We start from the raw sequence: 14,588 nt of genomic DNA, 5'->3' as shown, positions 1-14,588 counted from the left end.
AGGACTCAGTAGGGCCATCATCCAGTTTGTACCACGCAGCCAGTCCTGCTTGCCTCACCTGGTCATGGTACGGGCCAGGTATTGCCGCCTGTTTGACGCCAGTGGAGTACCCTTCCCCGTCCCTGTTAACATGGCATAAGTAATAGGTATCGTGGATTGAACCTGACAATTATTTTCTACTTGCCCTCTGCATTCCTCCTTAAAGAAAGCACACATTTAATAAACTGAGAACTGGTGAGGACGGCTTTAGCCACATCCAGCCAGGCTTTAGGGACACCTGGGTGGTAAGCAATGTCCTGTAATAAGCTCTGGGCCCAAGGAGAGTTTGGGCCATCTTCCACCACCTTGTTGCAGAGCTCTTTAAGATCCTTAGCTTCCCATGGATACCATTCCAAGGGCCTGTTTGCTCCTGGTGCCAGATTGACCGGATACGCTTGGGGAAGCAAATCCTGTGGCCTAGGGTCCATGCTCTCAGGTGGCCCTTCCCTTCCAGGGTAGACCTCCTAGTAGGTTACTTCCCCAGCACTCCGCCCCTCTGTTGGTGGTTTGTAGGTGTCCGCGTCTTGCAGGTATCTCTCACAGATCGCATAGGGTTCCATACCTCCCCTCCAATTGGGGGAATAAAAAGGGGACCTATGACCATCAGGGGCATCTGAATCAGAGGAACTAACTTTGCCCCTCGTTTTGACTTCCATGGTGCATGTGTGTTCACTCATGCAACTTCGCTGTCAAAACACTAATCCTATCATCAATATTTCTATGAATTCGAGCATCCTACCCACGCTTCCGTTATGACCAACTAATACATTTATTATGAAAAAATTTCTTACCACTAACACTAGCCCTATGTATATGGTATATTGCTATCCCAATCTCCACAGCAAGCATCCCTCCAATATTATAGAAATATGTCTGACAAAAGAGCTACTTTGATAGAGTAAAACATAGAGGTTCAAGTCCTCTTATTTCTAGAACTTTAGGACTCGAACCTAACCTGAGAATTCAAATTTCTCCGTGCTACCAATTACACCAAATCCTAGTAAGGTAAGCTAATTAAGCTATCGGGCCCATACCCCGAAAACATTGGTTCCAACCCTTCCCATACTAATTAATACCATTGCATTTATTCTAATTATATTCACTATGATTCTAGGCACTGCCATTGCAATAACAAGCTCACACTGAATACTCACATGAGTGGGTCTAGAGATCAACATATTATCTATAATTCCCCTCATAACAATTAATAAAAATCCACGATCAACCGAAGCTGCATCAAAATACTTTTTAACCCAAGCAACTGCATCCATAATCCTAATATTTGCTATCACAAACAACTTTCACCACTCGGGACAATGAGATATTCAACAACCACCCAATCCACTAACATCCCTAACGTTACTAATCGCCCTAGCAATAAAGTTAGATCTAGCCCCATTCCACCTGTGAGTCCCAGAAGTTACCCAAGGCATCCCCCTGCTATCCGGATTAATTCTGTTAACCTGACAGAAGCTAGCTCCAATCTCAATCTTCTACCAACTCTCCCCATTCATAGAAAAAAACCTAATCCTACCCATAGCTATTCTATCAATCTTGTTAGGAGGCTGAGGAGGCCTAAACCAAACCCAACTACGAAAAATCATAGCATATTCATCAATCGCCCATATAGGCTGAATAATAGCAGTAATAATCTACAACCCCTCTACAATAATCCTCAACCTAATCATCTATATTATCCTCACTACAACCCTCTTCATCTCACTAAACTCCCTGTCCATCACAACTACCTCATCACTTACTTCAACATGAAATTCACACCCCCTAATAACCCTAGCAACCCTCTTATGCTTAATATCCCTAGGAGGTCTACCTCCCCTCACCGGTTTCCTACCAAAATGATTGATCATCCAAGAGATAATCTTCAATGACATAATCACAACCAGTCTAGCCATAGCAATAATAGCCCTTCTAAACCTATTCTTTTACATACGATTAATTTATTCAACTTCCCTCACCCTATTTCCACTATCCAACAATACCAAATTCAAATGACACCATCCGAACCAAAAAGCCCCAACAACAATCCCTACAATATTAATTATTTCATCCTTCTATTTACCTTTAATACCAATAATCACAACTATTATATAGAAATTTAGGTTAATTTAGACCAAGAGCCTTCAAAGCTCTAAGTCCATAAACTTAATTTCTGACCATAAGGACTGCAGACCTTCCATCTACATCTAATGAACGCAAATCAATAGCTTTAATTAAGCTAAATCCTTTCTAGATTGATAAGATTTTAACCTACAAATCTTTAGTTAACAGCTAAACACCTTAATCAACTGGCTTCAATCTACTTCTCCCGCCTAAAAAAAGAAAGGAGGCGGGAGAAGTCCCGGCAGGATTGAAGCTGCTCCTTTGAATTTGCAATTCAACATGCGATGCACCTCAGGACTTCACTGGTAAAAAGAGGAATTAACCTCTGTAGTTAGATTTACAGTCTAATGCCTTACTCAGCCATTCTACTTATGTTCATTAACCGTTGACTATTCTCAACTAATCACAAAGACATCGGAACCCTTTATATAATCTTCGGTGCTTGAGCCGGAATAGTAGGAACAGGACTAAGCATCCTAATTCGAGCAGAACTAGGTCAACCTGGTTCCCTATTAGGAGACGACCAACTTTACAATGTAATTGTTACTGCCCACGCATTTGTAATAATTTTCTTTATAGTAATACCCATTATAATCGGTGGGTTCGGAAACTGACTAGTCCCCCTAATAATCGGCGCACCCGACATGGCTTTTCCATGAATAAATAATATAAGCTTCTGACTCTTACCACCTTCATTCCTTCTCCTATTAGCATCTTCCATAATTGAATCCGGAGCCGGAACAGGATGAACTGTATACCCACCTTTAGCAGGAAATCTAGCACATGCTGGAGCTTCTGTCGACCTGACAATTTTCTCTCTTCACTTAGCAGGAGTATCATCTATCCTCGGAGCTATTAACTTCATCACTACTATTATTAATATAAAACCACCTGCAATATCACAATATCAGACACCCCTATTTGTCTGATCTGTCCTTATTACAGCTGTCCTTCTTCTACTATCCCTTCCAGTATTAGCTGCAGGAATTACTATGCTTCTAACAGATCGTAATCTTAACACAACTTTCTTCGACCCTGCAGGAGGCGGAGACCCAGTACTTTACCAACACCTATTTTGATTTTTCGGCCATCCAGAAGTCTACATTCTCATTCTTCCCGGATTCGGAATAATCTCACATATCGTTACATATTATTCAGGAAAAAAAGAACCCTTCGGATATATAGGCATGGTGTGAGCCATAATATCTATTGGATTCCTAGGATTCATTGTATGAGCACACCATATATTTACAGTAGGAATAGACGTAGATACTCGAGCCTACTTTACATCTGCTACAATAATTATTGCTATCCCAACAGCAGTGAAAGTATTCAGCTGACTAGCTACTCTCCACGGAGGAAATATTAAATGATCGCCAGCCATATTATGAGCACTAGGATTCATTTTCCTATTCACAGTAGGTGGACTAACCGGAATTGTTCTATCAAACTCATCCCTAGACATCGTACTTCACGATACATACTACGTAGTAGCCCATTTCCACTACGTTCTTTCTATAGGAGCTGTATTTGCCATTATAGGAGGCTTCGTTCACTGATTCCCTGTATTTACCGGCTATACACTAAGTGACATATGAGCTAAAACACACTTCACCATTGTATTTATTGGTGTAAATATGACCTTCTTCCCTCAACATTTCCTAGGACTAGCAGGTATACCACGACGATACTCCGACTATCCAGACGCCTACACTACATGAAACACAATTTCATCTATAGGTTCATTTATTTCCCTAACAGCCGTAATCCTAATAATTTTCATAATCTGAGAAGCATTCGCATCAAAACGTGAAGTAACAACAGTGCAAATAACATCAACAAACCTTGAATGAATCCATGGATGTCCACCACCATTCCACACCTTCGAAGAACCAGCCTATGTAAAACCGGCCAACTAAGAAAGGAAGGATTCGAACCCCCTAAAACTGGTATCAAGCCAGTCCCATATCCAATATGTCTTTCTCAAAATGAGATATTAGTAAAATTAATTACATAACTTTGTCAAAGTTAAATTATAAGCCTAATACTTATATATCTCTATGGCTTACCCCCTTCAAATAGGACTTCAAGATGCTTCATCTCCAATCATAGAAGAATTAACTGACTTCCATGACCATACTCTCATAATCGTATTTCTTATTAGCACCCTAGTCCTATATATCATTTCATTGATATTAACCACTAAACTCACCCACACTAGCACTATGGATGCTCAAGAAGTAGAAACTATCTGAACAATTCTTCCAGCCGTTATCCTAGTTATGATTGCTCTACCCTCCCTTCGCATTCTTTATATAATAGACGAAATCAACGACCCAGCACTAACAGTAAAGACCATAGGACATCAATGATACTGAAGCTACGAATATACTGACTTCAACGACCTTATATTTGACTCCTACATAATCGCCACATCTGACCTTAAACCTGGAGAACTACGTCTCCTAGAAGTAGACAACCGAGTCGTCCTCCCAATAGATCTACCCATCCGCATACTAGTTTCCTCAGAAGATGTACTACATTCATGAGCAGTACCCTCACTAGGAATCAAAACAGATGCTATCCCAGGACGACTAAACCAAGCCACCCTATCATCTACACGACCAGGACTATTCTACGGCCAATGCTCTGAGATTTGCGGTTCCAACCATAGTTTCATACCAATTGTCGTCGAAATAGTCCCACTTAAATATTTTGAATCATGATCAACAACAATACTTTAGACCCCATTATGAAGCTATTAAAGCATTAACCTTTTAAGTTAAAGACAGGACACCAATTGTCCCATAATGATATGCCACAATTAGATACATCACCATGATTTGTTACCATTATAGGAACCACACTCACCCTATTCATTATTTTCCAATTAAAATTTAAAACCTTCACTTTCCACCCACAACCACAGGCCAAAAATTTTCTATACACCAAAGCATCTAATCCTTGAGAACTAAAATGAACGAAAATTTATTCACCCCTTTCACTACCCCTACACTCTTAGGCCTACCCCTCGTTATTGCAATCATTATATTCCCATCCATCCTATTTCCACAACCATAACGACTAATCAATAATCGTCTCACTACTTCTCAATCATGACTCATAAACGCAATCATTAAGCAAATAATAAGCATGCACAGTCTAAAAGGACGCGCCTGAACACTCCTACTTACATCCCTTATCATCTTTATTGGCTCCACAAACCTTCTAGGCCTCCTACCTCATTCATTTACTCCCACTACCCAACTCTCCATAAATCTAGGAATAGCTATCCCGCTATGAGCAGGAACTGTCCTACTAGGATTCCGATACAAAACTAAATCATCACTAGCCCACTTTCTACCACAAGGAACTCCATTACCATTAATCCCAATACTTATCATCATCGAATCCATCAGCCTATTAATCCAACCTATAGCCCTCGCCGTACGACTAACAGCCAACATTACAGCTGGCCACCTCCTAATTCACCTAATCGGAGGAGCTGCCTTAGCAATCTATTCTATTAGCCCAATCGGATCGCTGGCAGCATTCATTATCCTCACACTTCTAACAATCCTAGAATTTGCAGTAGCCCTTATTCAAGCCTACGTCTTTACCCTACTAGTAAGCCTATACCTACATGACAACACCTAATGACACACCAAACACATGCCTTCCATATAGTTAACCCCAGCCCCTGACCATTAACTGGAGCTATATCAGCTCTCCTCCTAACATCAGGAATAGTAATATGATTCCACTATCAATCCGTCACGCTCCTCCTCATGGGTATCCTATCTAGTGTCCTTACTATATTCCAATGATGACGAGACGTAATTCGCGAAGGAACATTTCAAGGCCACCACACCCCTGTAGTTCAAAAAGGCCTTCGCTACGGTATAGTCCTATTTATTATTTCAGAAGTGTTTTTCTTTGCATGCTTCTTCTGAGCATTTTACCATTCCAGCCTAGCCCCCACTCCTGAACTAGGGGGATGCTGACCACCAACCGGAATCACTCCATTAAACCCCCTAGACGTACCATTACTCAATACCTCTGTCCTTCTAGCCTCCGGAGTATCAATTACATGAGCCCATCACAGCCTCATAGAAGGTAACCGAATCCCAATAATTCAAGCCCTTTTCATTACTATTATTTTAGGAATTTACTTTACTGTTTTACAAGCCTCCGAATACATAGAAACCTCATTTACCATTTCAGATAGCGTGTACGGCTCAACATTCTTCATAGCAACAGGCTTCCACTGCCTACACGTAATAATTGGAACAACATTTCTTATCGTATGCTTAATCCGCCAAATCCAATTTCACTTCACATCCACTCACCATTTCGGCTTTGAAGCAGCAGCATGATATTGACACTTCGTAGATGTTGTCATGCAACATGTGTGTTCTAGGTTGTCATGTGTGTTCTAGGTGAAATTTGACCCATTCCTTTTCCTTCTCACTTCCCAAGTCCTCCTTTACTCCTTCTAGGCCTAATGTTGCCTCCTCTTCCTTCTTCTGTGAGATAGCATTGCCCATACTAAGGGTTACACTTACCCTGACAGACTGCTTAGCCTCTGTCAGTATTTTTCCTTTCATGCCCCATGTTGGGAGCCAGATGTTGGGTCTTCTTCCATCACACAAAAGACAGACAGGGTCCGAGGAAAGCTAAGTGCGGCAGCTCGCCCGTTCCCCAGCCTCCCTCAGTCCAGGAGACAATCAGACGCAGCGGGGAGTCAACTCAAGCAGGAAAACTCATTTATTAACATAGAGCAAGCCATTTTTAAAGCAAAAAAGAGTGGGTGGCATGGGAGGGGAGGAAGAGAGGAAACAATCACTGTCAAGGTCACACCCTATCATGCACCTAAGATTCCATGGTCTAGTTATGCACTGAACATAAAGCAAATCAGGCTTTGCCCACTCAACTCCCTATCAGCGCCATCTTTGCTGCCCATGTGCTCTACATCATGTGAGTACTGATTCTTGGATCAGTACTCCAATTTCTGAATGTGATTCTTATTGTCACACTTCATGAACTCTTAATTAAAAATTATTGTTGTGCCATACGTCTTGCCTATCATTTCCTATGAGAATCATGAATGAACTAAACTCTTCCCTAGGACTCAATTCAAGCACCTCATAACATTTATAGACATGTCAAATATACGATTTATACTTACATCTATATATTAAGTCTATATTGTGTTTGTTGTAGTGATTCATTATGTTTTATTATTGATTTAGCATTTATTTTATGAATTGTGAGTGCACCCATAATATTTATTACATTTATTCCAATCTACTCCATAGCATGTAACTTTGCAGACATGTTATGAACTTGCACAGAAAAGGAAAAAAGGTGTCACACTTGAAATCTTACACCAGGAAAAAATTTTTGGCAATGATGGGACGTGATCTGAAAGCCTGAGAGGCCCAATTCTTGAATGTGTGAGTGTCAGCACCATAGCCTCTAGTCTATTCAGCTGCCAAGTCGATCCCAAGACCTGGAATCAAGCCCCTGTTTGGCTAAAATCGCAGTAACTTTCTGTGACGATGGTGGTACATAAATAAATATAAATACCTAAATTTGGCCAAAATCACAGTAACTTTCTATGACGATGGTGGTACATAAATATAAATTTAGATATTTAGGTACTGCCAGAGGTGTCTATCTAGTATTCAATGACATATACTACGTTCCTACCGATTCTCATGTATTTAGTGAGGATTCCATTTAATCAATAATATTCTTTAAATGCATAATAAACTATGAATTAAAATCAATCTGTGTCCTGTGATTATTGGGTCTAATTTTATGCTAGACTCATTTTGAGGGACTACTCATCCAACCATGACATTGATCACATTTCTCTGGTGTTCCTATGGACAGGCAATAGTTTCTTAGACTCTCCAGCCCCTTTTAAGTGGCATGATCAGGATTCAAACTCAGGGCCTAGTGTCCACTGACCTACAGCTTCACTGACAGCCCGCCAGCCTTCAGCAATGCCAGGTGAACTACAGGTTGCAGCCATGTCATTCAGACTCAGGATGGTCACCGTGCAAGGAAGAAAAATAGAAACTGCTGACCTTCTGTAGTTTGATGCTTTTTTTTTTGGTGGTGTTTTCATTTTGTTTTCCTGTTAGTCCCCGAGGCCTAGGATCCAGGATGGGCTGTGGGTCCATAGGCTGCACCATCCCAGCCTAGCGTGATGGAAACTGAGGCAGAATTGCCACGACCTGAGTTAAAGCCACGTGCATGGCAAAAAATAAATTAATTAATTAATAATATTACTAAAGCTCCTTGTCTTGAATTTTGTGCCATTTTGTTGTTTGCCAGGCAGGGATGCATCTTGGGATCTGGGTAACGCTGATGCACTGAGGGGGGTGGAGGAAAAGAAAGATCTCCTCCATTGAAGACAAGAATTCAGGCCTGTTCCCTAGGACTGAATTCAAGCCCCAGTCCTGGAGAACATAACATTTATAGACATGTTTATTATATGATTTATACTTACATCCATATATTCAGTTTATATCGTGTTTGTTGAAATGATTCATTATATTTTATTATTTATTTATTTACTTACCATTTATTTATGTACTGACTGTGAGTGCACCTATAACATTTATTACATTCATTGAAATCTATTCCATAGCATGGAGCTTTGCAGACATATTATATACATCATACCTGACACCCAGCACTTGCACAGAAAAGGAAAACAGGTATCCCACTTGGAATCTTTCTCCAGGAAGACATTTTTAGCAATGCTGGGGCCTGAACTGAGGCCCTAGGAGGTCCAATTCGTGAATGGGTGAGTGTCATCATGGCAGCCTCTATCACATTCAGATGCCAGGTGGATCCCAAGACCTGGGATCGAGACTCAGGTTTGGCCAAAATAGCAATACTTTTCTATGCAGACGGTGGTATAAAAATAAATATATATTTAGAAATTTAGATACTTCCAGTGATGTCTATCTAGTAGTATTCAATGACATATACTAACTTCCTAGTGATTCACAGGTATGTAGTGAGAATTCTATTTAATCAATAGTATTCTTTTAGGGGCTGGGAAAGTGGCTCACTGTGAGAGTGCTTGTCTTGCATGCATGAGCCCTGGGTTTGATTCCTCAGCACCACATGATCAGAAAAAGCCAGGAATGGTGCTGTGTCTCAAATGGTACAGCATTAGCCCTGAGCTGAAAAGCTGAGGGAAAGTTCCCAGGACCAGAGTTCAGGCCCCACTACTGACAAAACACACACACACACACACACACACACACACACACACACACACACACACACACGTATTCTTTTAATGCGTAATAAACTATAAATTAAAATCAATCGACATCTTGTAAATATTGGGTTTAATTTTATGTTAGACTGATTGACAAACTACTCAACCAACCATGACATGATCACATTCCTCTGGTATTCCTATGAACAGGCATTAGTTTATTAGGCTCTCCAGCCCTTTCTAAGTGCAATGACAGGGATTCAAACACCTAGGTGTCCAGATTGGGCTGTGGGTTCGCTGCCAGCCTGCCAGCCTTCAGCAATGCCAGGTGACCTACAGGTTGTAGCTGGTGTCATTTGGACCCGGGGTGGTCACCATGCAAGGAAGGAAAACCGAGAAACCTCCGACTGTCTGCAATTCGAGGCTATTTTTCAGTACTGTTTTCAATTTGTTTTCCTGTCAGCCCCTGAAGCCTTGATTCCTAGGATGGGCTGTGGTCCCAGAAGCTGCACCATCCCAGCTTAGGGTGATGGAGGCTGAGGCAGAGTTGCTACAACCTAAGTCCAAGCCCTGTGCCAGGCAAAATAAATGAATTAATAAATAAAATATAATAAAATTTAATAAAGTATATAAACATAAAATATTTTTTTTATTTTTTATTATTATTTTTTATTGTGAAAATACTGTACAGAGGGGTTACAATTACATGGGCAAGATAGTGAGTACATTTCTTATCAAGCATTGTAGCCTCCTCCATTTTTTACCCTTCACATCCCTTCCCATCCTCTCTGCCCCCCACCTAATCCTCCCCCCTCGAAGTTGTAAAGTTCATTTTTGACATGACAACTTACACTTCTCATTGTTGCAACAGGTCCACCTATATCCTTATTTAAATGACTTGTTTTTCCCCTTCTCCTCCACAAATTACACCGACATCAAATACAGTGAAAGCAGTGGTTATACTGTGGGGGAGGGACATACAAAGCAACAAAGAAATAATCTTATAATTGCATTAGAAACAAATGCATGAAAGAAAAATACATTTAAAATACATATCTTAGGGTTCATTTTCCTAACATCACTTTATCTGACCTTTTCTGCTTGACTCATACATATACTAGATATTGCAAATAAGGGAAATCATGGGACCTAAGTTTCTTTGTGTTTGGCTTACTTTACTTAATATAATTTTTTCCAAGTCTTTCCATTTCCTAACAAATGGGGCAATGTCATTCTTTCTGATGGAGGCATAGAATTCCGTTGTGTATATATACCACATTTTCTTGATCCATTCATCTACTGAGGGGCATCTGTGTTGGTTCCATATCTTAGCTATGGTAAATAATGGTGCAAAAAACATAGTTGTGCTGGTAGCTTTTGTGTGGTCTTGTTTGCAAACATTAGGGTAAATGCCCAAAAGTGGGACTGCTGGGTTATAGGGTAGCTCTATGTGGAGTCTTTTGAGGAATCTCCATACTACTTTTCAAAGTGGTTAAACAAGTTTACAAAATGGAGCTCCCTGCCTTGGAATTCGTGTCCGTTTTTTTCTGCCAGGCCTGGGATTTGAACTCAGAATCTGGACTCTCTAATGCACTGTGGAGAATGGGGAAACTCACCCTCTTTGAATACAAGCAATTCAGGCCTGTTCCCTAGGCCTGAATTCAATCCCCAGCCCTGTTATGTAATATTCATCCACACTTGAAAAAAATGATTAATATCTACATACTTATGTTTACTGCATATTGCTTTGAGGGTATTTATTTTTTTGTATTATTCATTCATTATATTTATTGACTATTACTACACTTACAACACGTATTAAATTTATTACATATTATGAGAACTATACAGATTTTCATATGTATTATATATCTTACTTCAGACCCAGGACATTCACTGAAATTCTCCCATGCTTAGAAAAACAGAAAGAATACACCAACCAAAGTCTAATTTATCCCTAGGCACCCCAGTGGCTCACATCTGTAATCCTAGCTACTCAGGAGGCTGAGAACTGGATGATGAAATTTCAAAACCAATGAAGGCAGAAAAGCCTGACAGAAATCATCTCCAATTAACTGGCAAAAAGCCAGGCTACAGGTATGGCTGAAGTGGTAGAAAATCAGCTATGAACAACCAAGCCGAGAAAGAGCAAGCTGAGTTCAAGTTCATGGAGGGAGCGAGGGAGATAAAAGGGAGAGAAATCCTCCAAAAACAGAGAATAAAACAACAGTAGAAAATCCCACATAATTTATGGTACCAACCAAACTGGAAAAAAAATAATGAAGCTTGTGCAGTTGTGTAATTTTACATGAGCACATATGCTCTTAGGTACACTTCAACGCTACGTTTTTAATAATATATGTATATATATATATATATATAATGCATATATATATATAATATATCTTTAAATAAACTAAGAAACCAGCCAATGAATAAATACTTCTGAATTAGTGCCTTAAACATAGCATTATAAATTATGTATACTAAAAGTATATTCCAGGTTTCTTTTCTCAAAATCAATCTTTAAGAAGTTTGTGCATGTGCCTGGCACCGGTGGCTCATGCCGATAATCCTACCTAATCAGGAGGCTGAGATTTGAGGATGCCAGTCAGGACAGGAATGTCCGTGAGACACTTAATTCCAATAAATCACTAGAAAACCGGAAGTAGCATTGTGATTCAAGCAGTAGATTGCTCACATTGAGCTGAAGAGTGCAGGGATGACCCCTGAGTTCAGACCCACGACCAAAAAAAAAAAAAGTTTGTTCATACAGATCATAAAATTCTAACACTTTGAGCTTTAGGAAACATTTATGCCAGAGTCTGATGATCTTTAGGCAAATGCTCCACTTCTGACTACATCCCACTCCCAATGTTTTTGTTTTTCATTTTACAATCCAGTTCATTCCCAAAATGCTTACAAGTACCTGCTGTCCTCACAAAAGTGAGTTTTTATTCAGAAACCCAACTTTTTGTGCTATCACTCCCCTAGTGTATTTCGTTGTAGGCACTGAGGAAAACTAACATGACACAAATGTAGAGAATTTATAATTATAGAAATAACTCTAAATATAAATAAAATCAACTGTCCCAACCTTCTAGGGAGAAATGGTGTCCTTATTTTCATGTTCACTCTTCATGGAAGATGGTCAAAATAGAAACACCAATGTGCTATGCTGAAATGTAAAAGTTTAAACCTCTTTTTTGAAAAACTCTAGTGTTATAAAATCAAAATGTATCAAACAAAGGTGAAGTGAACTTAAAAAATACTAAAAATGCTAATGAAGCTCCCTTGTTTGGAATGTTTGGCATTTTTTTGTCTGTAAGGTAACTCTGTTGCACTGTGCGGGAAGGGGAAGCTCACCGTGCTTAAAGACCAGAAAGTCAGGCCTGTTCCCTAGGCCTGAATTCATGGCCTATCCCTGGAAAGCATACTCCTTATATACATTTTAAAGATAGGATTGAACTTCCATACAGATGTTCAGACTATATTATGTTTGGGGTGGTTATTCATTGAATTTTTTGTTTTATTCATTTATTTACCATTTATTTTATTGACACCTAACAATGTATTATATTGTTTGCATCCTATCACATAGCATCTAGATTTGTAGATGTCTTCTCAATCATGCCTGACACCCAGGACTCTCCCGGAAAAGGAAAACAGATTGGCTTCTTAATCCAAGATTAAATTTTTGGCAGCTCTAGGATCTGAAATCAGGGACATGCCGTCCCAATTCATGAATAGGTGAGTGTGAGCACAGCAGCCTCTAGCTAATGAAGCTGTCAGGTGGATCCCAGGTGCTGAGATCTTGCCCCAGGATTGTGCAAAACAGCAATACATGGATAGGCAGACAGTGGTATACAAATAAATATATATTGGTAAAAAGAGCCATAGCCGCCTATCTATGATTGAATGACATATACTATGTTCCTATCAAGTGGTAGGTATTTATTATATCACCATTAAAGGAATAGTATTCTTTTCATGATTAATAAAGTATTAATTGAGATCGATCAGTGTCCTAGGATTATTGCATCCAATTTTAGACTCGACTGATGCACAAACTTCTCCTTCAATCAGTATTCCTATGCATAGGAATGAGTCTCTTGTGATCTCCTGCCATTGGCAGGTGTCATGACATGGATTTGAAGCCAGGGTCTATGTTGACAGATTGTCCTATAATTTCCTTGATAGTACATCAGCCTTCAGATATGGCAGGTCAGATCCACTTTGTAGCCATCTGATTCAGACCCAGGATGGGCACTGTGCAAAGAAAAAAACATAAAACCCCCAGCCCTTTGCAGCTCCCCACTTTTCGTTCTATCCCACTGTTTTTTCATCTTGCAAGCCCTCTGGGCCTAGGATTCCAGGATTGGGTATGGGTCCCAAGCAGCACCTAGCCTAGGATGATCCAAGCTGAGGCAGAGTTGCCACGACCTCAGTTCAAGCCCCATGGATGGCAAAAAAAAAAAGAAAGAAAAGAAAAGAAAAAAATTAATTAATTAACTAAATTAAAAAAAAATAAAGCTCCCTGATTTGGAATTTCTGTCAGTTTTCTTTCCTAGCCTGGGATTGGACTTCAGGATCTTGGTAAATCTGTAGCAATGTGAGGGAAAGTGCAGATTTGCCACTACTAGAGTTCAAACCCCATGTAAAGCCAAAACTAAAAATAAGTCACTCAGCTTGGCAGGGAGAGTAGTTTTGGAGATGGGAGGGAAGGGATGGTAAGGGGTAAACAAAGGAGGAGGCAAAAATGCTCAATAGGAAATATACTCATGACCTTGCTCAAGTAACTGTGACCCCGCCGTACAACATTTTTACAATAAAAAAAAAAACATACAAAAAAAAAACAATGTAGTGTTCAGAGAAGCACTTTGGGAGTAAGGGAAGGACATCTGAATAGCTGTACAAAATTCTACACTGCTTTTTTTAATGTTCAGTATGTAACTGAATAAACATAACTGCTTTCATTAAAAAATTAAGTCACTATCTTGGAACTGGGCCAATATTTTTACCATTGCTGGGATTTGATCTCACCATCCAAGTAACTCCTTTGAACCATGGGTGAAGGCAAAATTTACTGTCCTTGACGAATGAAATTCAGGCTAGAGTTCCCATGGCCTGAATGGAGGTCCTGCAATGGAAAAGGTATTTCTACACATGTGTAATATAGGAT

The 14,588-nt window shown here is 39.8% G+C and overlaps 1 long non-coding RNA gene across 2 annotated transcripts; it reads right to left on the bottom strand.

The window, feature by feature from the left end:
• Positions 1-3,245: 3,245 nt before the first annotated feature.
• On the bottom strand, positions 3,246-12,159 carry LOC122124715. 2 transcript variants are annotated; one of them, XR_006150631.1, is made up of 3 exons: positions 12,148-12,159; positions 9,173-9,175; positions 3,246-5,269 (listed from the first exon to the last, which is right to left on the bottom strand). It is a non-coding gene; the product is annotated as an uncharacterized LOC122124715 (long non-coding RNA). The 2 variants fall into 2 exon arrangements; XR_006150625.1 differs by lacking the exons at positions 9,173-9,175; positions 12,148-12,159 and adding an exon at positions 5,415-5,428.
• Positions 12,160-14,588: the final 2,429 nt, after the last annotated feature.

This window comes from Dipodomys spectabilis, unplaced genomic scaffold (genome assembly GCF_019054845.1).
Source record: "Dipodomys spectabilis isolate Male_0828 unplaced genomic scaffold, ASM1905484v1 ptg000008l, whole genome shotgun sequence".
Classification (NCBI taxonomy): domain Eukaryota; kingdom Metazoa; phylum Chordata; class Mammalia; order Rodentia; family Heteromyidae; genus Dipodomys; species Dipodomys spectabilis.
Note: the sequence above shows the minus strand (reverse complement) of the source record. Positions and strands in the feature narration are given on the sequence as shown.